This window comes from Molothrus ater, chromosome 3, assembly GCF_012460135.2.
Source record: "Molothrus ater isolate BHLD 08-10-18 breed brown headed cowbird chromosome 3, BPBGC_Mater_1.1, whole genome shotgun sequence".
Taxonomy (NCBI): Eukaryota; Metazoa; Chordata; class Aves; order Passeriformes; family Icteridae; genus Molothrus; species Molothrus ater.
Window position 1 is genome coordinate 45751341 of NC_050480.2, and position 27633 is coordinate 45778973.

General features: G+C 36.3%; 1 protein-coding gene across 3 annotated transcripts in view; it reads left to right on the forward strand.

Annotated features, from left to right (window-relative positions):
- Positions 1-27633, forward strand: part of CHRM3 (cholinergic receptor muscarinic 3) — a 264243-nt gene that overhangs the window by 53326 nt on the left and 183284 nt on the right. For all 3 annotated transcript variants that reach the window (XM_054514308.1, XM_036380590.2, XM_054514309.1), the window contains exon 2: positions 26628-26740. The gene's annotated coding sequence lies outside the window, so the exon portion shown is untranslated. The remainder of the gene's footprint in view (positions 1-26627; positions 26741-27633) is intronic.

Below are 27633 nucleotides of genomic sequence, written 5' to 3' on the forward strand. Positions count from 1 at the left end.
CCAGAAAATTGGAAATCCAAATTTTTTGCCACCCTGGTCAAATTGTTTTCTTTTACTTACTTCAAGCTGTATTTTTAGTGTACAAATTATACCATAATTAGTAGAATATTTATGTATAATGCCAGAATTAATTGTGTCATCATTAAGAATTATCATCAGTAAGAGATGTGTGTGATAATCCATGCTGCATTTAAATGCATGCATCTGGACCATTCTGTAAGGGTGAATGTGAAATCAGGTGCAGATATGATAATGCATCTAACCATTTTTGGCTGTTATGATGCTGTAAAGACTTGTGAAAATGAAGTTAGGTCAGAGGTATTATGGTATTAGCAGAAACTGTGAGTTAAATCTGAATGTAGACACGTGAATCATTTGCGCTTTCTTACTTTGTGCACATTGCATATGAAGAGGCTGGGCTTGACATAGGATTTCACCTACACTGTCAGCATTCTGCTTTTCAAGGGACTTATTTCAGAAAATGTTAGTTCTTAGATGTATTTTCAAAGCAAGCATTATTTGTTTTTCTTTGAGAATGCAACTGGATCAGGAGGCTGTGCTGATTTGGTGCTTATTTGCATTTTCCCTTAAAAGACAAATTTTAACCACCCACAGAAATAAATGCTAAGTATTAAAAGACACTGCAGCTCTTATTTAGAGTCTTAGTAGCTACTGTGAACACCTTTTTTCCTTCTCTGTTAGTTTTTTCTGATCAGATGTGTGACATTTGCTTTTGCAGGAAGAGGGCTAATGGCTATTTCATTTCACCCTAAGTCCATCCAATATTATCTTATCCCTTTGAACTAGTTTCTACATTATTGTGTCCAAACAAATTTTTCACTTTGAATAGTTGGTTTTTTTGGGTAGTGGTTTTTTTTTGTTTGTTTGTTTTGTTTTTTTTGTTGTTGTTGTTTTGTTTTTGGGTTTGGTTTGGTTTTGTTTTGTTTTGGTCCCTGCCCCTTCTCCTCTCTCCCCTCCCCCCTCCAAAAAAAAAAATTTCCTACCGCCAGATCAAGTGATGCCCAAACTCATGCCTGGCTCTGCTTTTCTAGTGCTTTAGCAGTGATGCTGAGGCTCATACTTCAGGGGGAGGAGATGGGGAGAATGTACACCCACTGTTAAACTTCTGGCAGGTGTGACAGTCTCTCATTCTGGCTACCAAAGAGACTGGAGATCGTACAGTTTCTGAGAAACTTACCTTGGAGAAAGTATTGGAAACATGGAAACATTTTTGCTAAATATCCATGCCAAAAATCCCATAGTTCTGGTTAGAAGGACTTGGACTCCCTTATAGTTCTGTCTTGGAGCGCTGTAGAAAGGCATGACACAAACTAAAAGGGGTTGGTTTACCTTCTGTTTCCCTTCTGGGATTACACTCAGTACCTTAGCACATCAGTCTAGCAGAATTTCATTTGCAAGATGGGGCATATGTGTGAGTAAAGATTACACTATTGTGTGATGCACTCTGTAAAACATATGATGTAATTTCAGTCTTACTATGCATCGACTTCATGATTTGCAAAAGTTTTTTTTCTAGATACATTTCTGAAAGAGGCTTTTGACTCAGTTTTATTTATCTCCAAACTTGACAAAGTTATGTAATTTATTCAGATGATATTTAGTTCTGCCTAGATTTCTGTTACTTTCGTACAAGTTACCTATATATTCATTTTTTAAATTAAATGATAAGGAAAAAAAAATTCTCTAAACAAGATGATTTCCAAATTCAGTTTGGTAGTTCTGGTTCAAATTCTTAGATAAGACTCTCTCTGGTTTTTGTTTTAGTGTGTTGTCTTTTCTCTTTACTAAAAAAAATGGCTTGCTTCATTGCAATTTTCTAGCACATATCCATGGACTATGTAACTGTGAGCTATTTGAAAGAAAATTTGTGAGAAGTGGTGCCATGTGCTGAATTATGACCAGTGAGCTTTGTCCTGTCTCCATCTGGAGAAGCAGCAGCCTGCTGCCCAGTCAGTGCCTGTGAAGTGGCCATTCCTCAGGGAGATAGCCTGAAATCTGTACCTGCTACTCTGCTGGGAGCTGGGGAAGTGGGAGGGAACTGGTGGCCTGGCAGCATTTCCTGCAAGAGTTCAAAACTTTCTGTTCCAGTATGCATAAAATGTAGTTGCCAGCCCTCTCCTGTGGAGCAGAAATGTATAAACAGTTATCCTGTTTATATCCTGAAAATAGTACTTCTGCCTCTGCATAGTAGGGTTCTTTAAGTTTGCCTTAAGAAACTTTTTTCCAGTACTTTTGTGCTTCTCTGTGTTTTTGTTTACAGCAAATGTGTCTGCTCCAATCTACTAATTTTATGTGTAGTGCTTCATGAATTCAATTTCCTAGTGAAATGTCTTTCCAAATATGACTTGAAAACACATTTCTTCTTTACCTTTCATGCTAATATGTCTTTCTGGCTTTAATCTACTGCTTAATTTTGTGTTATTATTATTTAGAACTTCAGATCATGCTGAAGTTCTATAGTTTCTGAGAAGCTCAGTATATAGATATGCACACTGTTAAAAGCTGGTTAGAAATTTTCTGAAAGCAAACAAAAATATATCTTGAAATAAGAAATTGACTGAGGCTAAATATCTTGTTTTAAATATCTGAGTTGAGAGATCTTGGCCAGTTTGAAGGCAGGAGTCTGACAAGAACCTGGCATTATCAGGAGCTGTGGTGTTCTTCAGAACGAAAAAAAGTTTTTTGGGGAAAAAAAAAGAATTGGGGAAAAGGACATAATTTTATTATTGAATAGTTAATAATAAAAAAGACAGGGAAAACGGGCACTATTTCTAGCTCCTCATTCCTGGTTCTCCAGAAATACCATTAAACTGATGAGAAATCCACTGACAGTTCTGATTTCCTGGTCCTTCACAGCAGATAACTCAAGTAACTCAAAAGGTCTGATTTTATATATGCAAAGCAACTTCAGCATAAAACAGAAGAGAGAAGTGAACACTGGTGAATAAAGATTAGTACTTGGCTTTGAGCCCATATTCCTGAAAGCACCATTTGTGTAATCCCTCTGGGATCAATTGTTAATACCATCCTAAAGCAGTGGCAAAATATCAATTTAGTCCTCGAATTCTTCAAACCATAGCAAGGTCTCCTTCCAGAAGGAGTTACAGCTGGCTGAATTTCATTCTTACAGTTTCTGTGTATCAGAATAATCGGTGTTCTTCACAAATGAGTCCCTTGGTTCAGGAAAGTGCCAGCAAATGGCATTTTTCCTATGTATATATTCATTCTGGATATCTGTTGATTTGATTGTCTCTTAAATATCAGGACTGAGGAAAAGAGTAATTTACAATACCTGCTTAGTTATGGGATGTGGTACCTGGGTTTCTCAAAGGCAGGGAGTAAAAAACCACTGTTAGGGTCCTCTGTGAGAGATGATTTTTCAGCAGCATTCCTGGTACATCTGTGTGCACTGTGTTCTGCCAAATGGAAATAATTGAGCTAACTTGGAATAAGCAGTGCCTTGTCAGATGTGAGTTCTGCTCAGGTTAAATGCTGCCTCTCAGCAGGGCTAATTGGAGAGTTGTGCTAATATTAACTAAACTGCCTTTCTTCACATCCGTGACCTTGCACTTTTCGTTCAGCTCAGTTTCTGTGAATTTCCACCTTTGGATGCCCATACAGTTCAGGATATTTTCTAGTCATTATTCTGTGAGAAAAAAAGTTGAGCATTATGTTCTCTGAATTTTTTATGTCATTAAGAGCATGCACATATGCATAGCTGGATTTTTGAAAAATGCAACAGTACTGCACGCCTGAAAGTAAAACAAATAAACAACGCCCTTCCCCCTTAGTAATTATACCTTTCCAGGTTTTCTTATTTTGTATTTCTTTCTATCTTCTTCCAATCCTGATTTTAAATGTGTCTTTTTGACCAGAGTGAGAAACAGCTGAAGGGCTGTGAGTCTAAGGAGATTTCTTCATCTGGTAAAAATAACAAAAGAGAGTCAAATTTATAGTTTTACATACTATATCTTCTGGAAAATATGTTTTTATATTTTTGCCTGTATAAAGCTACAATACTTTGTTATTCTATGTAATTTTTAATATGTTCTTTAAATTCTGGATTTAGGATCTAGAACCTGAGCAAAGACTAAAACTGTCCTCCTTAAGAAGATCCACAACACTGTGAAAACATAAACATAATTTATATTTTACATGGCTTTGTGCCAGCTTCCTTAGAAAAATAGACTAAAAAGCTGAGGGATTTTTTTTCCTTTTCTATATTTGTCTTCATGGTTCAGGAACTTGCTATAGCTGTATTTCTGTACAGATGTGAAATCAATTATTTCAAGATTCTTTTATGTGATTTTGGTTCAATCAGACTTGCCTTGTAGCCATAGCTTCAGAGAAACCAACCCATTTTTCCTTTCTCAAAATTTGCAATTAGTTTTAGCCCTTAATGTTAAGAAAAATTACTGGACAGTTCCAGCTAGCAGGATTTGATGCAGTGATGCAGCTGAGGATTTACCTACCTGATAATCTGATGTTAAAGTAGTGAAAAAGATCCCTCCTTAACTAAGCCATGTGCTGAAATGGCATCCTACACATGGTAATTAGCAGGATATCCCCCACAAATGGTTTCTGGCTGAGACAGTGTAGGTTGTCTAAAAATCACTTGTCAGCATGGGGGAATTATGATTAAGTCCTATAAGATCATCATCTTCATATGTTGTTAAATTGCAGGGTCAGAGAACTCTTTTTTCTCAGAATTTAATTGTCTGTCATGGTCCAAAGTTGTTCAGGGACAGGCTCCTTGGAGGAGCAGAGGAAATCTGCTGATATTTTGTATTACAGCATTTTAGTGTGCAAAAGGCAACTTCTGAATGTGGTGCAAAACCATGGGTTAGGTAAACTGGAGATATTAACAAAAAGATTCCTCAGGTGTGTCTTTGATGTACTGAGGAGTGAGAGCCGTATATTCAGGCTTGACAGCAACAAGGAGTAAAAGAGAGACTTAAAACAAGATAATTATTTTCCTAAAAGAGAGGTGTGATCACACCTGTGCTCATAGGAAAGAACCCTTCATCCTAGAGTTTGTCTGGGAGAATCCATGATAACTCAGCTGTGCTCTGGATGTAGGGGAGGCCCAATAACAGTACTTGGAGCTCATCCTCTGGGAAGGTACATGGTGAAGACCCTAATAGCTTAAGCCAGACCATAAAAGAACAGTAGATCATAAGTCTGTCTTTCCAAATGCTGTGTTATTGGCACGCTAATTTGTGGCATGCAGCATTATCTAATGGTTCTGCTCATAAATGCAAGTCTTTATTACAGTTTCAGTAGCTTCATCACTTTAGACACTAGCTTCTGCCTCTCTTTGATGCAGCCAGATAATCTGAATTATATCATTAGCAGGAGAAAATGTTTTCATGCCAAAACCCCTTGCTTAGGATCATCTCTTATATCACCCTTCTACTTTACTGCTGTTCTGTAAAATACATTTCTGTATTTCTGCTGAATCTCACTGACTTTTTTACCTTTGTAATGGCTAACCATTCAATTAAGCTAGTTGGCTGAGTATAAGAAGAATGAGCAATGATTTGGAGGCTATCTATATGTAAGTAAAAAATATTTTTATCTTAATTCACTAATGCAGATATTTAGGTTAATATTAAGAGTAAGGGCAGTGTGGATGGGAAGGGCTGTGGAAACTGGTTTGTCTTACACTAGATAATGAAATTATTATCGCTCTTCAGAGAAGAACAGTTCCTGTAAAGACTACCATTTGGACAACTTATGGATTTCTTTCTGTAATTTATTTCTTTTGGAGGGTGCGGGAAAATTCTTGAAATAATTTATTTACTGAAGATGCAAGTATTTAGTATTAAAAGGTCTAAAGCTGCTGAGATGCTCAATGAGGAGAAAGTGATGTTTAAAATCAGGCTTGGCATTGACTACTGGATGTAGTTTAGCAGGCTTCACCTTGAATTCAGTCCTGGTGAAGTAAAGTTTAGCTTTAGTGCTGCCTTTGTCACATAATGCTTTCCTTGATCAGCACAGCAAGGACTGGGCCAGTGTGAGAATGCCTCTTCAAAATAAAATTTTCATAGAGATAGTTAATCTCTAAAGCTATTCAGTGTCAAAAAGTTCTGGTTGGCAGTTTTTGTTGTGTTGTTTTGTTTTGGTTTAATATATGTTAACTAATATTTATCACAGGAATGAAAATAAAGTTCTCATGTGAAAGATTCTTTGGTTCCTGTGCCATGGTAGATAGTAGGATCTGTGTTATATGCACACTTGAGAGACAATTGAAGAATCATGAGATGGTGGTGAAATTATTTTAAAGGGAGTAGAAGGAAAAACAGGAAAAATATTTCTTGTTATGTTTATATCAATTTGTCCAATGAAGCAGTACTTTTTTATTCCTACATAACTACTTTTAAGAGGCTCTTCTGTGTTTAAAATAACATTTATTTTTAAAAGAATGCTAACTATTAGACTTTTACGCGTGCAATGTTTTCCATCTTTTTGATATAGTAAAATCCTGTAGTAATACTGTTTAGTGTTTAGCATTTATTTTGCTTGAATTAATATAGCTACTTTGAAAGGCTTGGTAATTACCCTTTATTGCAAATGGCAATTCAGACAAAGAGGTTTCATAAATCTTGACGTATACTTAGAAGGACAGCAATTGTTCATGTGCCAGGGGAACTAGGAATAATTTATTTTCCAAGAATCTACCCTATGCATTCAGTTAAACCCATTCTCTATGAAATATAAACTAGACAGGTTCTAGAAGACCTGTATACCAAAACAAGACAATCCTTTAATTGTTGGAGAACGAACAAAGATCATTAAATCACAAAGGTTAAGTGTTGTGGAGGTTAACAGGAGAGTGCTTTGTTGTGATTAATAAAGTGAAAGTTGAGCGCTAGGCACAATATTATCAATTTTGTGAAACAGCAATTGCAGCAGGTTGACAAAGCTTAAAGGACTTAATAAAGTTAGAGGAAAACAAGTTGGAAGGATGGGGCAAATCATCCACACACAACTTTGATGTTGAATATTATTTCCCAGTGGGAGTGTTCAAAGCCAACTTCCTTGGGACTAAATTGTTTAAGCCACATTCTGTGTCAACTCTGCTTTTAATTTTTTCCCCCCCTGAGGAACAATATTTGGGTTTTGCAAAATAAGTTGGCTTAAAGTAATTGGTTATGTTTGAAAACTTATTTAGTAACTAGCAACTTTACTGAGAGTCAAGGCAGCTCTAGGGCGCCCAGGTATCTTAGAAATCTGGCTGCTTAGGTGCATTGACCAATAGTAATTTTAGATGCTGTTCTTTAGTTATACCAGGCAGATTCCTTGATCACATAATTCTACATTGATCAAATCTAGTAACAGGTTAAATGCTAAAAATTGTCTCTTCCAGGTAATATGTATATATTAAAATATTTTTAAATAAAATAAATTTTTATAAAATATTTTTAATGAATAAAATAAAAATTGAATTGCTAATGACTCCTGGATATTTTTTTTTGTCATTGAGAGGTCTGCTTTTGGGTCCATACCTTTTCCCTTCCACAAATATAGTTGTGCAGCAGGATTTGTTTAATGGTATTTTCAGTTTTCTCCACTGCACAAAAAAGTGGTTTATAGTTTGAAAGCAGAGGACACGGTTTCATACCTCTAGCTTCTCTTCAAATGTAACTAAAGCAAAATTAATAATTAAGCTCGTTTAAGTCTGTGTAAACCAATTTCTTTAAGGAACAAAAGTATATCCATGGCTGCTTCCATGGCTTCAGCTTTTGTCTTCTAATGAAAAAATAATTTTGTTGTGCTCCAATATTTTATCCCTCATTGGTTGCATATGCATTAGTGTTTTTCTGATCAATGGTGTGCTTATAACTCAAAGCCCCTGTGGGTCCCCACTTGCTGCATGTTGTTTTGTTTCATAGTTTTGACAATCATGACCTGCCTTCTCAGAGGAAATTATACCAAAAATCCCATTTCAGATCCGCATCAGTGGAGTTTATCCTGATGTCTTTTCTACATGGGGAGATTACATTACTTCGATTAAAAAATTGTTTCAAACTTTATCTCAAGCTTATAATCATTTTTAAGGCAGATAAAACAGAAAACATAGAGCCTTGTGCTTCATAATTTTCTTTCTCCCCCTCTTAGTAGTTTACTTTTAAATTAATATTTTATTTTATTGGCTTTGTCATGTTTGGCAATTTAGTGGTTTTTTTTTTTTATTTTTTAACAATTTCGTATTGTTGAGTTTTGAGGTAGTGCCTCTTTGTGGGAAGCACTTGTAAAGAGAATAAGGTTCATCTAAAATTCACAGTGGTAAAGCCAAATTTTAATTTTTAAACTTTTTAATCTTTAAAAAGCGTGCATAAATAGTTAGTGGGTTGTTTAAAACTGTTCTAAAGGAAAATTAATTTTTTTTATGCCTGTGTCTTTTGAGAATTGGAAGCTAAGGTTTCAATTTATACTGGTTGAGAAACAGCACTTTTTTAAAATTAGTTTTTGATTAGTTAAAATGTATAGGTAAACTTCAAAATTAATTGGTAGGGTAATTGTAGAAGCAAAATGATAATACAGGCATAAAATAAATCCTTTAAGAAAATATTACAAGCATCTTTGATTTATGGAAGGAATTGAAATATGCTGCCGTATTATTCTCAACACTGATTATATCTAATGGGCAATTAATTTAAGCTTATTTAAGAAAGTACAGGGAAGAAATGAAAGGGTTGGGCTGTCATTAAAGGAGGATGTGAATGTCAACCATGGTGGATCAGAAATGAGTCAGCAATTTGCCTTTTAAAAGCAGATGTCTGATGTGATCTACAGTTTTCCAATGCTTGGAGCTGACACTTGATGTAGTGGATTATTGCAAGTGCTTGTTGAAAACCAAAATATTGCTTTTTAGAAAGCACTTTGAAATTTGTGGTTTTGTTCCCATGAGGAAACAAAAATTGAGGAGTCTCCATTTTGTCTTAATAGAAGAGTAGATGGATGTACTTTCACCTTCTCCCCTGTATCTGTGCAGGGGGATGTAGGGTGCTGGTGGGCACACCCAGCTTCAGTTAAATCATTTTTCTGGGTTTTGTGTGGTGGCTCTCACTCTTTCCTGCTTTACAAACCTATGTACTTGATCTTTTGAGAAACATTTTTCATGAAAATATGAGCACAGGGAGGCTTTCCAGTGAAGAATGTAAGCGTTCAAAATTTCCTCTTAGCCTTAGTGTTATGTTAAGTCGTGTGCTTCATGTTCTGATCTGTGTTATATTGGTGTAATTTGTGGCTTATGTGAATTACAAATTTCAGAGCCTTCTTAAAGTTCCTAGTAGACAAATATCTATGTCAAGAAAAGAAAATGTCATTATAAAGATGATTTTGCTGGGAATTACTGGGCTTGAGTGTGGTATTTGTTTGTTGTTGCTTTTTAGGAATTTTTTTGGGGGGGAGGGGTTGTTTGTTTTTCTTTTTTTTTTTTTTTTTTTTTTTTTTTTTTTTTTTTTTTTTTTTTACTTATGCCTGTCTTTGTCTTCTCTTCTACTGCTTGCTGCACTTTGGGCAGAAGAAGCACTTAGAAGCCTTCCCCAGTTACCAAAGCAAGAGGGGGCATGACTTTAACACATTGGACAGACTGAGCTGGTCTGGTAGTATAAAACAAGCAAATTCAAGTGCATTTTGGGATGTTATACCCATCTTACAAAATCAATCAAAAATAAAATAAAACTAGGTTTTCCAAATAGATTGCAACAGTGTGTTTGACAGGTGATGTTCATAAACAAATAAATTACAGTTTGTTTTGGGAAGGAGATGGAAAACGTCCATAGTGTTTTTTCAGAAAGGACATCTAATGTAAGGATCACCTTGTCACCAGGGCAGCCTCTCTGTAGCAGTGCTCTGTGCATCTGTTATGCTTCAGCTGCTTTAAAGTGATGGTGAAATGTCACTGGCAAGGGGTTGTTCCAGCCAGTCTGCTCTCTGCTGAGTGGTGGCATTTTCTAGCACATGAGTAAATCTTTGGGCAATGGCTGATTTTGTAGCTTATGCTTTTAGGGCTCTTACCTCTTGTGGCTTATGCCAGAAGGGAAGCATCCTGTATTTCAATAAAGATCACATGCTTATCTCTCTTTCCTTCACAAATGTCTTAATGTCTCTCAGACATCTCTGAGAGATTTCTGACTGGCTCCTTTTTGTCTACAGCATGGTGGTTCTGTTTTTCCCATTATAGATGTGGCATATCAACGTGCTTTACTAAATGTATTTTGTGACAATATCCCGTCTGTATGGCCAGCTGGCCTTCCCAGTGTCACAGAGGCACCACGTGGCTATTGTTAAAGCAGTCCTTTACTCAGGCTTCTTCTTTTCTCCCTGTTAGATGGCTGCTCCAGTTTTCTTTCCAAGTAGACCTAGTCTGAGTATTTGCTTGTAGCACAGACATAGCCTTGTGCTGTACAGCCTGGGAGAAGTTGTTTGTTCTTGGGTCCACGAGTTGCCCTAGTTGCATCCTTTCTCTTCATGCACTTCTCCTTCTCTTTTCCCTAAGTGATCAGGCCTAAGGACAAAGTTTTCTGAGCAGTCCCTTAGCTGGGCAATGAGGTGGCAGGGTGGCCAGGTATGAGGATGGTGATGCCCTACAGAGCTGGGATGACAAAGGCTGTCATGCCTTCCTGTGTGGCTGTGGGCAGTTTGTCATCCTGGGGAAGACCCTACAAAACAAATGATTCCTCTTTGGGTGTTTTTTAGTGCTGTGTGCCTTGCTCTTGCCTGCAGAAAGGTGTCACCCCTCAATCTGCTGCTGCAGTGCCATGGTGTATGTTCCCTAAGGCCAAAGTGAGCCTGGAATGAGTTGCATTTTGGAAGTCCAAGGCAGGCTCTTACCCACAGAGAGACCATGCACCTAGAGCTCTTGTCTGAAGATTTGGTTTGGGCAGGAGTGACTTAGAGGGCTTTTCCCTTCTATCAATCCCTCCACTACAAACGGTACTGGTATGCTCTTCCCACACACCACTCTTCTTCTGAATTAAAAACTAAATGTACCAGTTCTGAGTGGTACAGTAACAATTAATTGTAGTAATCCTGAGGCTTCTGTTTGATGTGTAAGCTGCACAGTGTGTTGTGACAGTGTCTTTTTTTTAGTCTTGTGGTTACTCCATGCCTCAAAAACATCTGCTATGACAAGAAAATACAAAATGTGGAAGAATTTAAAAAACAGATCACTGAATTCTACCTGATAAGCACCATAGTGAGAGAAAAAATTATTTGTGTCCCTACCTCAGACACAAGCTGGTAAGGTGATTTGAAGGAAGTTAATTGGAAGTTCCTCATTCTCTGCCTGAGATCGCTCATTCACTCGTTCACTCCTGAAGATTTTCAGGAAGTACAATGTAATTTATAGATCTCTTCTAAAGGGAAATCCTGCTTTCTGACGTCAGGCTATAACTTCTAGGGAACAAGTAATTTGATGTTGTCCCATTACTGATTAGAGATTTTAAAACAAGTGTTGGTGATTGTGGTGTAATTTGATTTATACCTGTCACAAATTTCGATTCTTTTCCTATAACTACCATTCCTGCAGCATGGAGAAAAGTCTGCTGTGCAGAATGAGTCATACTGTATTGCATGTAATGGAAAAGGGGAGGGGAAATTGACAGGAATAAAAGAAAAGCTTTCTAAAAAGTGAGATGATTAAAACTGGAATAGGTATGAAATGCAGCTTTAAACAGTAAAAATACAGAAAGCTCCAAAGCTTCATCTGTTATTCTGTGATTTTAAGGTAGAGCCCCCTGTGTTGTGAACTGCCAATAACTGTATATGAAATGTTGTTGCTTCTGGATGTATTCAAGAATGAGTGAAAACTTGTTCACAATGTTTGATTACTACTTTACAAATAACTGAGTACAGAGAAATAGTAGAAACACTTGTCTGATAATGCAACATTGAATATGGTATATGGGATTTGTTGCAAATGAGAAATATCTTTAGGTTTTTATTTTCCTTCAATTGTTTGAAACCATTCTTCTTTTTTATATGCATTTAAAAAAAATTCTGGAATGTCACATCACTTCCACTGGCACAAATCTGAAGGAATATACATGCCTTGGAGCACCTCTCTGCCTTGGTAGACAGACACACAGATTCACTGAAAAATCTTTTTTGAAAAAATTGCTTTTGATTGCAAAATAAGTGCTTTACTCTCAGTTTTAGTCTCTGACTTCTTGACTGTGACTTCAGCTCCTCCAATAGAAATCAGCATAGTTGTGAAAAGCCACCTGGAGGCACCATAAGTTAATGCACTGGAATGGAGTGGGGTTGTTTTATGTTTTCTTGGCTTTCTGTTCCCGTAGTTGAGGCCTCCTCCCTGAATTTCTGACAAAAAAATTGCAAAGTTAATGATGATTTGATATGTAAAGGCTTTCTGTAGCTCTAACAGGCATTTGCATTTCTGAGATAAAAGTATTGGGTACCTTGACTCCCTTCATTTGGCCATTCTTTTTGGTTTGTTTTCTTAATTTTTTTTCTGCTATCCTAAACCAAATTTATTCCAGCTGGACATCAAAGTAATTAAGCAGAATTGAATCATCCATGCATCTGATGAGATAAAGACATCTTAACGTGAAGTTTTGTTTTAATTGCCTTTTATGGAGCACAAGAGGATTGTAAATAGCCAAATGAGCTTTCTGTGATTAGTAAAACTGGCCGTTCCTGGAAGATGACAAACCAGAGAAAACTTGCATTTTGACGATAGAAAAAGGAAAATGATGGAAATTAATTTTCATTTTTCATATTATTTGACTAGATGCCAAAGCATTTCAAGTGTTTCAGAGTTGCTTAGCATGCTTAAAGCAGTTTAAAAATATGTATTTAAAGCAGTTAAAAATATGTATTTAAATTTTCACCTTTTTCAGAAACAAATATACACATTTTAGAAACGGGAATCCCTTTTAGGAGATTTGATTAATTTGATTCCAGGTATATCCTGATTAACCTGGGTTCTTGGTGTCATTTCTATAACCTGACTCATTTTTGAAGGTAGCATGTGTATGTGGTTAAAGACTTTCTCAAGGCCTTGCAGAAATGGTATTTTGAAGCAAGGAATGGATCATCTTACTGATGAAAGTCAGTCTGGTACCCTAATTACAGCAGCATCTGCTGACACTGCTGTCTTTGAAAGCAGATCTCTTCCTGACACTCTCCCAGTACAAACAGGTGACTCCAAGGACATGACGTGTCCAAATTTAATTTAGGTATCTCTAGCCAAGCAATGAACTGAAAAATTAGTAAGTTACCAGTGAGATGTTAGCAGATTTCATAGAAAAATGTACAATTACAGCTTGCTACCTGGCACAAGCTGTAAGGGAAATTCTGCCTTTTACTTCTTCATAGGGAAAAAATAGTCCTTTAAAATACTTATTTTCTCATGACATTGAAGGTGGCTTTGTATGTAGTAGGTCCTTTCAATGCCTTAAAATGAAAATTTAAAGCATTTTACAGATCCTCTGATTCTTTGCCTTTAGGAAACACAGATGATATTTCTTTATTTGTTGATATATGGGTATGTACAACTGGAGTTTTTTCCAGTCATAACTTAATAAAACTATTTATGATATGCAGGGTTATTTAAATATATTTATCTGGAAACCCAGAATAGTTTTAGTAACTGAAGAAAGACATACTAGATCTAAGAGAGTACATACTTAGAGTGGGTTCAGAAAAGGGCCATGAGGAGGATGATGGGTCTGAAGTACTTCTCTGTGGAAGAACTGAGAGGTGGGGCTGTTCAGCCTGGAGACAAGGAGGCTTTGGGAAGACCTTACTGTGGCCTTTCAGTACTCAAAGGGGGTCTAAAAGAAAACTGGAGAGGAACATTTTAGTAGGGCCTGTATGAGGGGTAATGGTTTTAAAGGGAAAGGGGTTCAATTTAGATTAGATATAAGTCAATTTTTTTTTATGATGAAGGTGTTGAAAGACTGGAACAGTCTGCCCAGAGAGGTGATGGATGCCCCATCCCCGGAAACATTCAAGGTCAGCTTGGACAGGACTCTGAGCAGCCTGGGCTTGTTGAAGGTGTCCCTTCTAATTGTAGGGGGATTGGACTAGATGACCTCTAAAGGTCCCTTCCAGCCCAAACTATTTTATGATTGTCTTTTAGGCAAGAAAGATTTTAAAAGCTCCACAATGGAGAAGATATGACGTTGTTCATTCAGGCCCAAAACTGTTAAGCAATGTTTTTGCTGATGATATGTCTGAGAATCAGACTCCCTTAAGAAGACATTAATCTTTTTATCTGGAACCATATCTTACATCTTCTCTGGGCCTTTACCATTTTTCATGTGTGATAGCCTTGAGCAACTGCTGCTGCTGCTTTCTCTTCACCTGGGTCCTCTTCAAAGCCAGCATTTCAGAGAAAAGAAATACACAAACCATTTATTCATTTCTTCATTCATCCTTTTTCTGCCTCTTCCCATTTGCAAAACAAGCAGGAAGCTGTTTGTGACAGTGACTCACCACCACATTTTTTGAGGGGATTGTGCTGAACCTCACTGATTCACACACTGTAGGCTTTGTTGGAGGTCAATGTCGTGGCAGCATTCCCCTGTAAGTACTATACAAGTACCAAGCTGTTGATACTGAGAGATTATTAAGTTGTTTCTGCCTTCCTTCTGCTGTGCTTTTTGCTCTCAACATTTGCCAGCAGGGGGGCAAGGTGACAAATTTTTTCCCTACATCGAGTATAGAAATTGGACATTCAGTTGGTGTGCAGGTACCTGCTCAGCAGCAGCTGGAATGTGCACTGATTTTTACTTTCCTTAATTTACAGAGCTGTTATGATGAGCCCCTAAAATATGATTATTGTTCATGGCTTTTCACTTGGTTAGGTTTCTTCCCCTCTTACCACAAGAATGCTTCCTGGCCCTTTAAATCCATTCTTGCTCTGTATCTCAAGATACATTCCTCAGCTTGCTTTAAGGGGTCTTTAAGATCCTTTAGCTTAGGGAGGTGTCCATGAATTTCAGTTATGTAACAGAATCCTGGCTGGGGATTTGGTATTTTCCTCTTTGTATTTCTCTAACACTTCCTGCATATTTATGGGCACACACAGGGAGCAGCTGTAGTGAGCTGTGTATTCAGTAGTATTTGGGGAGGTCCAAGGAGCAGTCCCAGTAACACAACTGCCTCATTGTTTTCCTGAACCCTGCCAATGGCATATTACTTAATTTCTGGCACAATTGGCCACCATACAGGTTGTACCCAAGACTTTGAAAATGTCATTTGAGGACTTCCCAACAGTGCAAGAAAGCAACGAATGTCCCATTGAGTCAAGTTTAAGGTGTTCTTCTTTGTGTTGTCATAATTTTCTGATTTTTAAAAAGTTATCTTGCTCTGAAAACCTTGGAATATTAAGGTAGAATAAAGGTGAAAGCGACTTACCAGGTGTGAATACAGGCTTTTGCTATCTGACACCCCTAGTGAATCTTACTCTTTTCCCTGTGTTTCTCTGCTCCTGCAGGACATTTCCTTGCAGCCTTTCTGTCTTTCCTGGGAATAAAGACCTCCTCTAGATTTCACTAGGCAGGTGCAAAAGTTCATTGGGCTTGAAAAGTCTTTTGTATAGACAAGCTCCTCACCAGGCATGCTACTGGATGCTTTGTTTAACTTGGTGATGGGGACTGACAAGATTCCTGTGATGGATAAGATGAAGAGCATATTCCAAGTCATTCTTCCAACCCAGGTACACTTAGTTTTGGGCAGACCTCAGTGTAGACCTGCATCTTTGCCTCTCTAAGTATCTACCATCCAGTCAAGAAAGTCTCTGTCTTTAGGAAAATAATAACTGACAATTTTTCACAGCAATGGAGCTTTCCCTTTGTGACATGTTTTCTTATAGAAGAAAAAAAGTGTTTTCTAAGCTCTATTGCTTTCTCTTTCCTTTCTCATATGCACAGGAAGTTGAACCATTGTCAGAATATGGCTCTTACTCTTTGCTGCATCTATTCTATCTATAAAACAGCATCTATTTCCTCTCCCCCCTCCCCCAATATAGGGATGTTCACTTAGACCTGGAATTTGCAAAAGTTTGTTCTATAAGCAAAGAAAATAACTAAACATTATTAGTTGTTAATTTTTTCCTGTCTTATGTCATATAAATTTCCCTATCATTCTCTCTCTGGGTAGAACTGATTTGGAAGGGACAGATCTGCAGATAGTGCTGATGCCAGCAGATGGAATGGATGCAAGGCAAAGCAGATTAATACTTAGTGTTTCTTGCCCACTTTTAATAGCCTTATTTCATTACTGCTGTCTGCTTCCACTACCTATTAATCCTGAAACTTGTAGAAACCTCACAAGTTAGATACTAGACTCATATATACATTCCATTTTTGGTGTGGTTTTTCTGAGAACTCAGAAAACAAATAACAAATTACCTTGTAATGAGGATGTTTCTTTATCTTGTATTATCATGATTTTATTGTATCTGATATTACAAATATCAGTTTACTTGACATTAAAAATGCTCATTCAGGTGAACATATATTTAATTGGAGACCAGCTGAATGGCAAGGTTTGCTGATGGAGTAAACTTATTTGGGATAGTGAGGGAAGCTGGAAGAATTGCAGAGAGATTTTAGGAGAGGGAGATAATACCATACACAGAAGCCCCCACCATATGTGGCTCAGTGATTCTGTCAAGTTTCTGGAAGCTGGGGAGTAGATGGGTTATTCTTATGGATAATTTGTATTACTGCCTGAGCATTTGCTTTTGGCCACTGTTGGAAGTGACAGTCTGAGCTCATTGGACTCCTTTCAGAGGCAGTACAATTCTCTTATGTCCCTACAAGCTTCTGAAATAAATGTGTTTAAAAAGCCAGTAAAACTGTTTCAAGCATGACAAAGAGCTAAACAAAGAAAAATAAGCAAATGAACACAAATAAAAACAAGATGAAAGCAAATAAAAACAAACTAGACACTCAAGCGTAAGTTTTACTTGGGAAGAAACAACTATAATATTGCAATTTATGGATGTATTTCTTATTAGGAAGTCTTCAGCTGTCTCACTTTGGTAGCTTACATTCTCATTTATAAAGAAAAATGTTAGCATATTTGTGAGAATCAAATGTTTTCAGTTCACAGGGCATGAAAATCTTTGGTTTGGCTGGATGTACAAAGTGAACTTCAGCACAAATTCCTCAAGATGAGATTAAAATCATACATTTACAATTAATGTAATTGAGAGAAACAATCTCCGTTAAAAAAATGGTTTGTTTTGCCTGGAAAGAGAAGGTCATTAATGTTTGGCTTATCATGGTCACTATCTAAAATATAAACACAGTTCCCTGTCACCAGAGTGTCTGAGGAATTGCTGGTTAATTCTACTTGGAGAGAAAAGATATTGTGTTATAGATCTCACCCTGTCAGAATTGTCATGTATTATTGCAGATACAGGTGTAGATAGTATTGATTTTTATTAATTTTATTTGAAAATGACACCAAGTTTAACAGGCTTTCGGTGAAGAAGGTCTAGAAATAGCATCATCTTTTTATTTAAAATGACAGCAGCAGGGAAATACTGATGCAAATGAAACACTTAGAACAATTTTAGTTATTCAGATTTTTTTAACAAGAACTCAACTCTTTGTTAAAGACAAAACTAACCAAACACTAATCTAAATAAAAAAAAACTTCCCCCCCATCCCCCCCTGTAACTTTTCCTTTGGAAAGAAGCACAGCAATTTTTTGGAGTGTGTTCAAAACTTAGGCTAGTTTTTCGGAATGCTTTATCATTTTAAAAAATTTTTTGAATTGATAAAACAATATGGTTAATCATCTTCCATGCATAAAGGATATCTCTTAAGGAAAAGGAAAAAAAAACAAACAAAAAAATACAATTTTGAAGTTTTCCTAAAGTTATAGTTCCGGAATACCACATGCTCTGGAATGTGTCTTAATGAAATTCAAATCTCTTTTTACATGTAATCTGATTTAAAAAAAATAAAAGAAAGAGAGACAATAAACAGATTGTAATTATTAAGTGGAATTAATTATACAGTTTCTAGTATTCTATCAGTCATAGCTGCTTTTCATTTCCCCCCTTACCCTTTTGATACCATTTGCAAAAGTGTTTTGTGCTCTCACAGGATCACAGTTTTGTTCTCTTGTAGGGTTTGTTAAGTACACAATTATCCTGTTATTCTGTATAAAGCAGTTACAAGCTTGTATGGTTCTGTGGGTAGTATGAATGATTATGAATAATAAGGGATAAACTGTGACCAAAGAAGAACATCATGCTTTAATGGAAGCATTTTTGAATTATTCTGGGGTTTTTTTTTTTGTTTGTTTGAATTATTCTGGGGTTTTTTTGTTTGTTTGTTTTTGATTGTTTTGTTGGTTTTTTTCATGGATTTTGAAATAGAATGTAGAGAAAAACCCAATAGCCTGTCTTAAGCCTCTCCCAGCCTTGAAATCATTCTCCTCTCTGATGAGTTAGCTTTTAAGTGATAGCAAGTGTTGCAGTTTCATGCTCTCTCTCTTCAGCAGTTGCCTGTTTCAGACATCTCCGTAAAGTTTATGGAGCGATTATCTTTCCATATATAGCATGTTCTTCTTTGGCTTTTGAAAATTTTTTTTAATATCTGAAGGTTAGCCTTTAGGTCATAGCTTTTATAAGTTTAGCATAAGCCTTTAATCTCTCTTGAATGATTTTTATGTGTAACTTAGCCTCATAATTATTACTAATAAAGCTACCACATGGCAGGGAACAGTACGTCCTTGTAGTATCTGAATTCTTTATCTTATTTGTTTAGATCATATTAGCAGAAAAACTACTGTCTGTCCCTTCTTATTTCCTGAAAGATGACCTTCCTAGACAATGTAACAGAGCAGTAGTAATGCAGAAACAGAATATTAAGATTTGGCTAACAACATCTTGTTTAGGAAAGCACTAGAATTTTGAGGAAAACGCTTGCTTATTCTCTCTTTCTCTCTCTCTCTCTTTATGCTTGGGGTTAATTTAAAATATGAATTATGCTAAAACAGTAACAAAAATAGGTTTTTAAACATTGTGTTTTATTACCCATATAGAAATCAGTAATATAAGTTGGTCATCTGGAATTTGTACAATATGTACTTATGCCTTAGTAACAGAAGACATCTTCTGATATTCTGAACTAATTTGCTTAGCAATTTAAAGAGTATTTTGAACTGATGAATATTCTCTGCCACCTCAAATTCTTTTGAATATTGTATTTCTTGTTAATTATAAAAAAAATTACTTGGTTCTTAGTGGTTTTGAAATATAGTATTTTCAAAAAAAAAAAGTAATGAAACTTTATAACTCATTTATATAACTTTATAACTTTATAACTCATTTTCTTTCCATCTTTTGTGATTTTACTCCTACTTTCAGGATGCTACTTCCAGTACAGTTGTTCTAGAAATGAGAAAATTTGATGACCCTGTTTCAGGTATTCCATATGTCTCTGGTCCCTGTAAAGAAAAAATTCTTCCAAATGGGCAGCTGCCTCCATTCCCCAAGAGACAGAGAGTAGTTTTCTTGGTTCCTGTATTCCATGGTTTGAGGTTCTTAGCTTCTCTCTCCCCAAAACATGCACTCTAAACAGGTGGCCTGTGAATTAAAACATCACAGGCAAGCTTCCGGGTAAATCAACATTTCAAATGTCCAGTAAGTCATCCATGAACAAAGTAGGTGAAGTGAGGTACCAACAATATTTAACTGCCTCCCAAACAGTTTTTAATTTTTATTTTAATTTTGTTTTCTCTCCAGTGTTGCCTGCTGCATCGTTTGAGAAACACCCCTCTGTTTCTAGCCTGAATCTCTATCTGTAAGATCCTTGGGGGTTTTTAACTACTTGCTTTTACCCCACATCTTAAATTTTCCCTTTGCTTCAAGAAACTAGGATTGTTTCCAGATTTTGTAATCACAAAAAGTGTATATAGTGGGTATTTGCTGCACCATTTTGGATTTTCTTCATACTACTGTAGAGGAGGATGAATGACTTCTGAAGAGGTTAAAACCAATCTCATCCCCTCACTCAGACTTTTGAGTCCAAATCCACGGTGCTGGTGTTGACTTGCATTAAGGAGGAGCTGCCATGAAGCTGTTGCAAGCTGATTTCTCCTAGAGAAGATTTATTACAATGTAATTAATATATCATAGAGAGTATTTAAAGGTTGGGGTTTGTTTGTTTGTGTTTTGTTTGGTTTTTTAAACAAGTGATTATGTGGTTGGTCTGTGTAGAGGTTTATTGTCAACTACCACCAGTTCCCTAAAGGATTGGCTTTGGGGGCACATGCTAAGCACAACCTCATTGCTACCTTGTGGGAGTAAGATGATTCTGCTTTCAAACTTCATCCACAATCAGTCCTGGATAACTATTTCTGGTTAAGAAGTAATTTTTTTTTCTCTTTTTACATTGTATTGAACTATTATTGCTAAATGCTAGAATATATGTTGAAGCCATCACTTCTGACTGTATACTTTGTTTTTCTACTTTATTCATATCTCACACAGGCAAAATGAGCTAATTTTTGTACAGAAATCATTGTACAGAAAAACTGGCCATTTAAGTGTTACATAGCACAACAGGTTGCATGGGAATTTTTCTAGTTCCTGAAAATACTCTTTAGTTAATATAATATGAGGATACAAATACTTGCTTTGCCAATTTGTTACTAGACATTTTTAATAAATTACAATATAATAATAAATAATTTTATGTATCTCACAGTGTTGAAGAGTTGAGGCAAATAGCCTTCAATTAATTACAAACATTGAATGAGAATATAGTAGGGTGGAGGATCTCTGTGAGAAAAAAGCAAAGAAAGATGCAAGAGAAATGTAAATTATGTTTCATAGTTTCACTTGCTCTGCTACAAGTGGAATTCACTGTTCAGAAATCACCGGTAAATAGTCCTTTGTTCCTTTGAGTGAAAATCTGTTGTTTGGAAAGTTAATATCAGCCAATTCTTTGTGAAAATTGCTAATTTGTATTCCTTCTGGATACTTGTATAGCTGCATAGGACACTCAGGAAATTGCCAATTTTTAGAAAGGTCTTTGTGGCAATGACAGTAAGACACAGGTACAATCTAAAACTGTGTACACAGGGAAGTGAATCCAGGACTAAATTTTTACTTCATCCTCTGATACTGTCTGAGTGTTTTTGTGTTCAGCTTAGAACCTCTGACCTCGGAGCAGGCTGCTCTCTGTGATGGAGGTGGGATACTGGTGCTAATAACCAGATTTTTTTTTTTTAAATGCATGCTGCCATATGTGTTTTTAATTGACTGTGCTTCAAATGCAGCTTTTTCAGTTTTTTTCCTACATTTTTCTTTTGGAAAATAGTATTTTAATGGAAGATCATATTCTTTTCCCTCTGAGCAGTAGATTTTTTTTAAATGCAAGCTGAATTGGTTAAACCTTGAAAATGGGTCAGTGGCTAGTACAGTTTGTTTAAAGACCAAAGGATTCATTATCATTATCATTTATCAGGACTCATTAGATGTTGTGGTTATGAGGTCTCACTCTTAAAACAAACTTGAGAGTTTCAAGCAATAATGTGCTATTCCACAGTTTAAAATGTTTCATATTCATAACATGAAACAACATTTGATTAAAACAAGTTGTATTAATTGTTAGGGGCCAAAATTCTTGGTCATTTGAATAAAATCCAGTTTTGATTATTTAAAGGAGACAAATTCATCCAGGTTTTTTGTAAATAATTAATATATAGTTATTTTTCAGTGTGTTAGAATAATCAACTGCCATTTCGGATGTCGTTCATGCAAATTTTAGTAGAACTAAACCTGATGAGAAGTTTTCATTTAAATAAGGAAAACTATATAAATAGCAATCAGTTTGAATAAAGCCCATGACTGAAAACCACATGTAGCTTACTTATTTTTGCCATGAAAGCTCTTTAGCACCTGTGTGCATTTACATGGTGTATCCATCCTGCTTTGCATAGTGTGTAGCTGGCAGCACTGCTGGGTTTTTGTGTTTCCCTTTTGTTATGTTATACCAGGTAGGAACCACTGGTTTCACTGATTGAAAGAAAAAAAGTACAGGAGTCAAGAATTATGCTTACAATTAGAGGTGCTGGTACAAAAAATGTTCTCCTCAGTGTTACATTTTTAAGGATTGGAAATTCATCCGGCATCCAAGCATGTCTCCAACATGCATGGTGGTCTGGTGGGGTGCGTGCAACGCAACAGAGGCAGGGTGTGGGAATGGCCACATTCTGCTCTGCCCCTTCAGATGAGCAGCACTGGGACAGCCTTGTGTAAGGTGACAATAAAGGGTGCTCGAGTGACTTGTTCATTTTATCTGTACAAGCTGAGCCATTTGCAATTGGCTATTTGAGATTAGCCTTTCACAGAGTATGAAATACTGCTATGTACCTATGGCTTCTAATTAGTTTTCAGTGCATGTTGCTTGTTAGGAAAAAAACCCTTTGCCTTTGTTGAAATGACAGTTTAGATTTCATTAGAGAACAATGCTTGCAAACTGCTTCTGTCAGTAATGTTCAGTTCCTTCAAAGCAACTTTTCTAATTAATGAAATCAATTGCTAGTTTGCGTTCCGTCTGGGTGCTTGTGTAGCTGCATAAGACGCTCAGGAAATTGCTGTTTTTTAGGAAGGCTTTTGTGGCAATGACAGTGAGATGTGCACAGCCTGAAGCTCTTTCCACGTTTCTGAGACGTCAGTCTAGGAGAGAATTTTTACTTCATTCTCAGATTCATTCTTTTTGTATTTTACAGACTGCAGAGGCTCTGCTCTTGAAGCCCTTGGCACTGAGGTGGGCACTGCTCTGCCCTGCCCCTGGTGCTGAGGTGGGCACTAGTGTCAGTCCCTGTAGCTGTGCTGGAGCACTGCTGATCTTGCAGGAGCTGGCTGAAGGGACAGGTGGTCCCAATATAATGCTGGTGCACAGAGACTACTGCTTTTTATGTAATTCTGAGACTGTAATTCAACTAACTGTCTTGTGCCTAGCAGAGAAGTCACAAATAAATTCTTACTGTCCACCTGCAACACTTAAGTGCTGGGAACAGATTAAGACTCAGGCTACAGTGGGCAGATTTTTTTTGTTTGTATTTTGGGTGTTTTGTCACATTTGTTAATATTTAGTAGCTTCCTTAAAAAGCTTCTTTGTAGGGAATATTACCTTATTTGGTTTTGTGCATACTCAAAAAAATGCGACTACATTAGTCCTTGCAAAGTTTATTTTTTTCCTTCATGTTCTTAAAGTATTTGAAAACATCAAAGTCTTTTTATGGCTTTTTATTTTATGGGCAGTCAGAATACCACAGGACAGCCAAAACTTGTATTGTTTTGGCTCTGCAGAAATCTTCTTGACAGATTAAGGCTGTCATCAGAATGTGTAAACACCGTTTCCAGCTTTTTACATTGGTCACTAAAGCATCCTTAAGTGCAGCTCAGGAATCTAGTCCTGCACAAAAAACCCCTCAATCATATGACTGAATGATGGTCAGGGCCTTCTGTTAAAATGTTTTAATAACTTTGCACTTCACGGCAGTAAGTCGATTCCCTTGTATTTGAGTCACAGTGCTTGATCATCTCTGTGTAGCTAGTCCACTGACATGAGAGTGCATTCACTTTAAACAGCATCTACCTCCAAGTTAAGACGGGGTAGTTACTTAAACAAAAGTGTAGTTCTTCAGAAATTATAATGCAACTTCAGCAGTTACCTTACCAGACCCTGTTCATTGTGCATATTGATGGCTTTCTACATTCTACAGCTTCTCACACTGTGAAGAAGAATCTGCAAAGTTCCCAAAAATTTTGTGGAATATACTGTTTTATAGTAAAGGAAAGATATGCTAATGTAAAAAAGACTCTGATTTCTCACATTAATTTTATATTTTTTAAAGGAAATAACTAGGAGAGTGGGAAATTGTCTCCTCAGTTTTCTTAAATGCTGAACTTCACAGGTTTTTTGCCTAGTTTTAATGTTATTGTTTGGGGTTATTTAGTTTAGTTTTGTTTTTTAGTTCTTTCATCACCTGGAAGGAAGTCCTTCAGGGAATTCTAAGTCTGTTCAAGAAAAAACTAATTATCTGATTTCCCACCTTACTGTCTTGGCAGGGCTGTGCTGGTGCCTTGCCGTAGGTGCACAGCTAAAAATGATGAATGAAAGAACAAATAGATCACTTTATCTAAATAAGTTATGGAAAGAGCTTATGATATAGGTTTGATTCTTGCAGGCTTTGAGAAAGATAATGTCCTATAAAAGACCCTAAATAACTGTATTGATTCTGTTACATATTTTTCACATTTGATGTGAATTTAATTTTGTCTTTACAAAGCCTAAAATTTTAAAAGCTTGTAGTGCTTAATGCATTGACATAGCAAAACTGTAAATATTAAATACTGCTTTAAAATACTAATATATTCATATAAATACTGTCTTTACCAATACAATACTTTTTCAAAACAAAAGGTGCATTTTGACAAGCATTTCAGTAGTAACAGTAGCAGGTGAGGCACTTTATCTTCTCTCTGTGCCTACGCCTGTGTACTTCATCCATTAGAGTAGTGTCTTGGGTTCAGTAGTATTCTAAGGGGAGGAAATAGACCTGCCTTTAAAAAAAAGAACAAGTTTTTCACATATTTTCCTTGTATTGGACCAATTCCTCACTCCTGTTCATTTGTGCTGAAAAGATAGCAGAAATGTGAGATGTAGCAGCAATAAGTAGCCTGTTGTAGGACGTGCTAAAAGTTGCTGATTGTTTGAAAAAAGCCTTACTATACTTGAAAATACATCATTTTGTCCTGTGAAAGAGAATTAGAAAATGAGTACAGAAAAATATTTAGAACACATACAACAAAAACTATTATATGTGAGTAAAATGCCTTTTCCCAACCATATTTGTTTTGACTTTTATGCTGGTCGCCACCATGATAAAATACTCTCATGGTTAGGAAAATTAGAAATTTAATTCCCTTGTATAAAAAAATGAATAAGAGTTGGTTATTCTATTTTGGTGATGATGTTTTCTATTCATGTACACTCAATTGAACCCATTGTTCAGCATTTTTAGTGGGTTTTTGGAGGAGAAGAGCAGAATAGGAGGGTTAAATGTTTGGAAGGGTCATGTTACTGTCCTTAAATTATCAACAGAATTTAGACATAAAATTGCAGAAGACGGAGTCAAAAGAAAAGTGTGATTGATGCAGACAAAAATAGTCCATAGAAAAATGTCAGAGAATTATATTCATTTTACCTAAGTTGTTCCCTTAAAAGGTGAAGAGAGAATCAATTTCTTAGCTTTTAAGTTCTTTGCAGTTCTATGGAAAATATAAAACCTCACTTCAGAGAGATCCCTGAAATCTCATGAAATCTCATTCTCTATCTGATGAAAAGTGTGTTTGGAACGTCTGACTTCAAAGGAGTTTCATGAGAGAGGAACCACTGTGCTGGGGTCACATTTTCACTTTAATCCTACCTTTCTTTTAACCTAAGATTTTACATTAAATATATTTAAAATTGAAAGCCTCTTTTGAGAGGAAATATTTAAATCTGATTAAATTCAGTCTAGTGAAATAGGATATATCTGGAGTGATGGAAGCCTCCCATCCCTTTTTGCTTTGAGGAAACAAAATAAAAAAAAACACCAACCAGACATCAGCCACTAATAACCAACACACAAACCCCTGCCTCCCAAGAAACAAACACAAGCCACAAAACTCAAGAACCCCAGATTTGTCATATTTTTTGGTCTGAGCCAGTGTTTCAGTTTAAATTGTGCCACTTTCTGGCAACTTTGAGGAACCATGAAAAAATGGCTCTATATGAAAATTCTTTCAAGGAGACCTACTAAGGATTAATTAAGAGAAAACAAGATTCCTGAAAATTGCTGATATGAATTTTTGCAGTGAAACTCCATTGGCTTTTGCTTCTGTGCTATACAGCCACTTGGTGTAGAACCCACCTCTTATCATTCTGCCAATCACCAATGTTTAAAAATGCAACTCTGGGATCAGATCCTCAGGCAAGCTTTGTAGCCCTCTGGCCTTTGTGTTTAGCAAAAGAGAGACAAGGAATTAATAGTTGCTGTTGATGGGTTGGTGAGTGTCCCTTGTTCTCCATGTGCTGTTAACCCAAGTTGAGTAGTGTGTCTTGTTTTAGAGGTGTTGGCTTTGTCAACTGCCTGCTCTTGTGCAGCGGTCTTCTCCATCATCCACCTTTGTAGATAATTTTGGCATGTGGATTTTGTGTTTTGGTAGAAAATATGTGGTAGAGTTCCACATAAATGAAACAAGAAGACAAATAGCGCTTGAAAAATACTCTTTTGAGAAAATGCCAATGCATGCAACTGCCATTGTTAAACAGCATTGAAAAAAAATATGAATCCTGAAGCCAGCTGGATGTAAAAAAATCTTTAAAATAATTGAAATGAAGTATCTGAGCAAATATCAATGCAGTAGTGGTAAGAGAATATGTATCCATCTCTTGCTGGATGGTAATGACGTAGAACAGGCTCTTTTGTTATTGTTGTTTTAAAAGTATGCTTTAAACAGCAGTGAAACTGTATTTTAAATAAGGAACACTCAGTTTTAACTTCTTCTGTGTGTGATTATCTGTTGACTTCTCTATTTTTTTTTTAAGATCTTTATGGTTATGGCAAAATCTTTCATCAGCCGATGGTATAATGGACTGCCAGTTGGATGATACACAGCCGTCTGAAACATGGTATATACTTCTCCTCTTCCGTGCCTGTGGTGAGTTTTTCTTCTGTACATTTATATTAAATGCTTCAGCGAAGGAACTGAAACCTAAGTTCAGATATAACTGTATAGAACTGAAAACTAAGTTCAGAAACAACTGTATAGAGCTTTTCTCTTTCTGGGTGATTTTAGAGCCGTGCAAAAATTCTGATACACAACTTGAAATGGTGTCTTTCCCTTCAGCTTGAAAGAATCTTCACCTTCATTTCATGTGTCTAGTTCAAATTAGATTCCAACCAAATGTTCTTTTTGGTCAGACACGTACCACAATGTATTTAGGAACAAGATAACTGTAACTGTTACAAATATACTATAAAACATAGGTAAAGGAATTAATTGGAGAAAATATTTGGAAATAATTTGTCAGTTGTGGTTTTTGTGCTGCTTCTCTGTTTTGTGCCTACAATTAATCTGATTATAGTATCTCTGAGCACTGTTAAGTATTGTATAATCAATAATATTGAAAGCAAGGCTCCTCATATTATAACTGAATTATTGCTCTGTGTCTAGACATGCAATAATGAGATCCAAAGCACTCATTGTTCATTTGGCTAAACACATTGACAGACTAAATTTGGGTATCAGAATGTTCCACTCACTACTCCTTAAACCACCAGAAACTGCAGCCCCGTCTTCTCTCTAAAAATCAAATTGAGCAATTGAGGTTTAAATCTCCTTTTTGAGGGTTTAGATATGGTTCTTATGCCAGAGATTGGTTATGAATGATACTGAATTGTCTGGAATAATTGCTTAGCCACTGTTAAAACTTGGCTGTAAATGTTTGTTACCCTAAATTTGTGTCTAGTGTTTGGGTTAGAAAAATATGATATAATAAGGTATCTTTCCTTTTCTGCTCAAGATTCCAGAGTTCTTAGAAGGATGCAGAA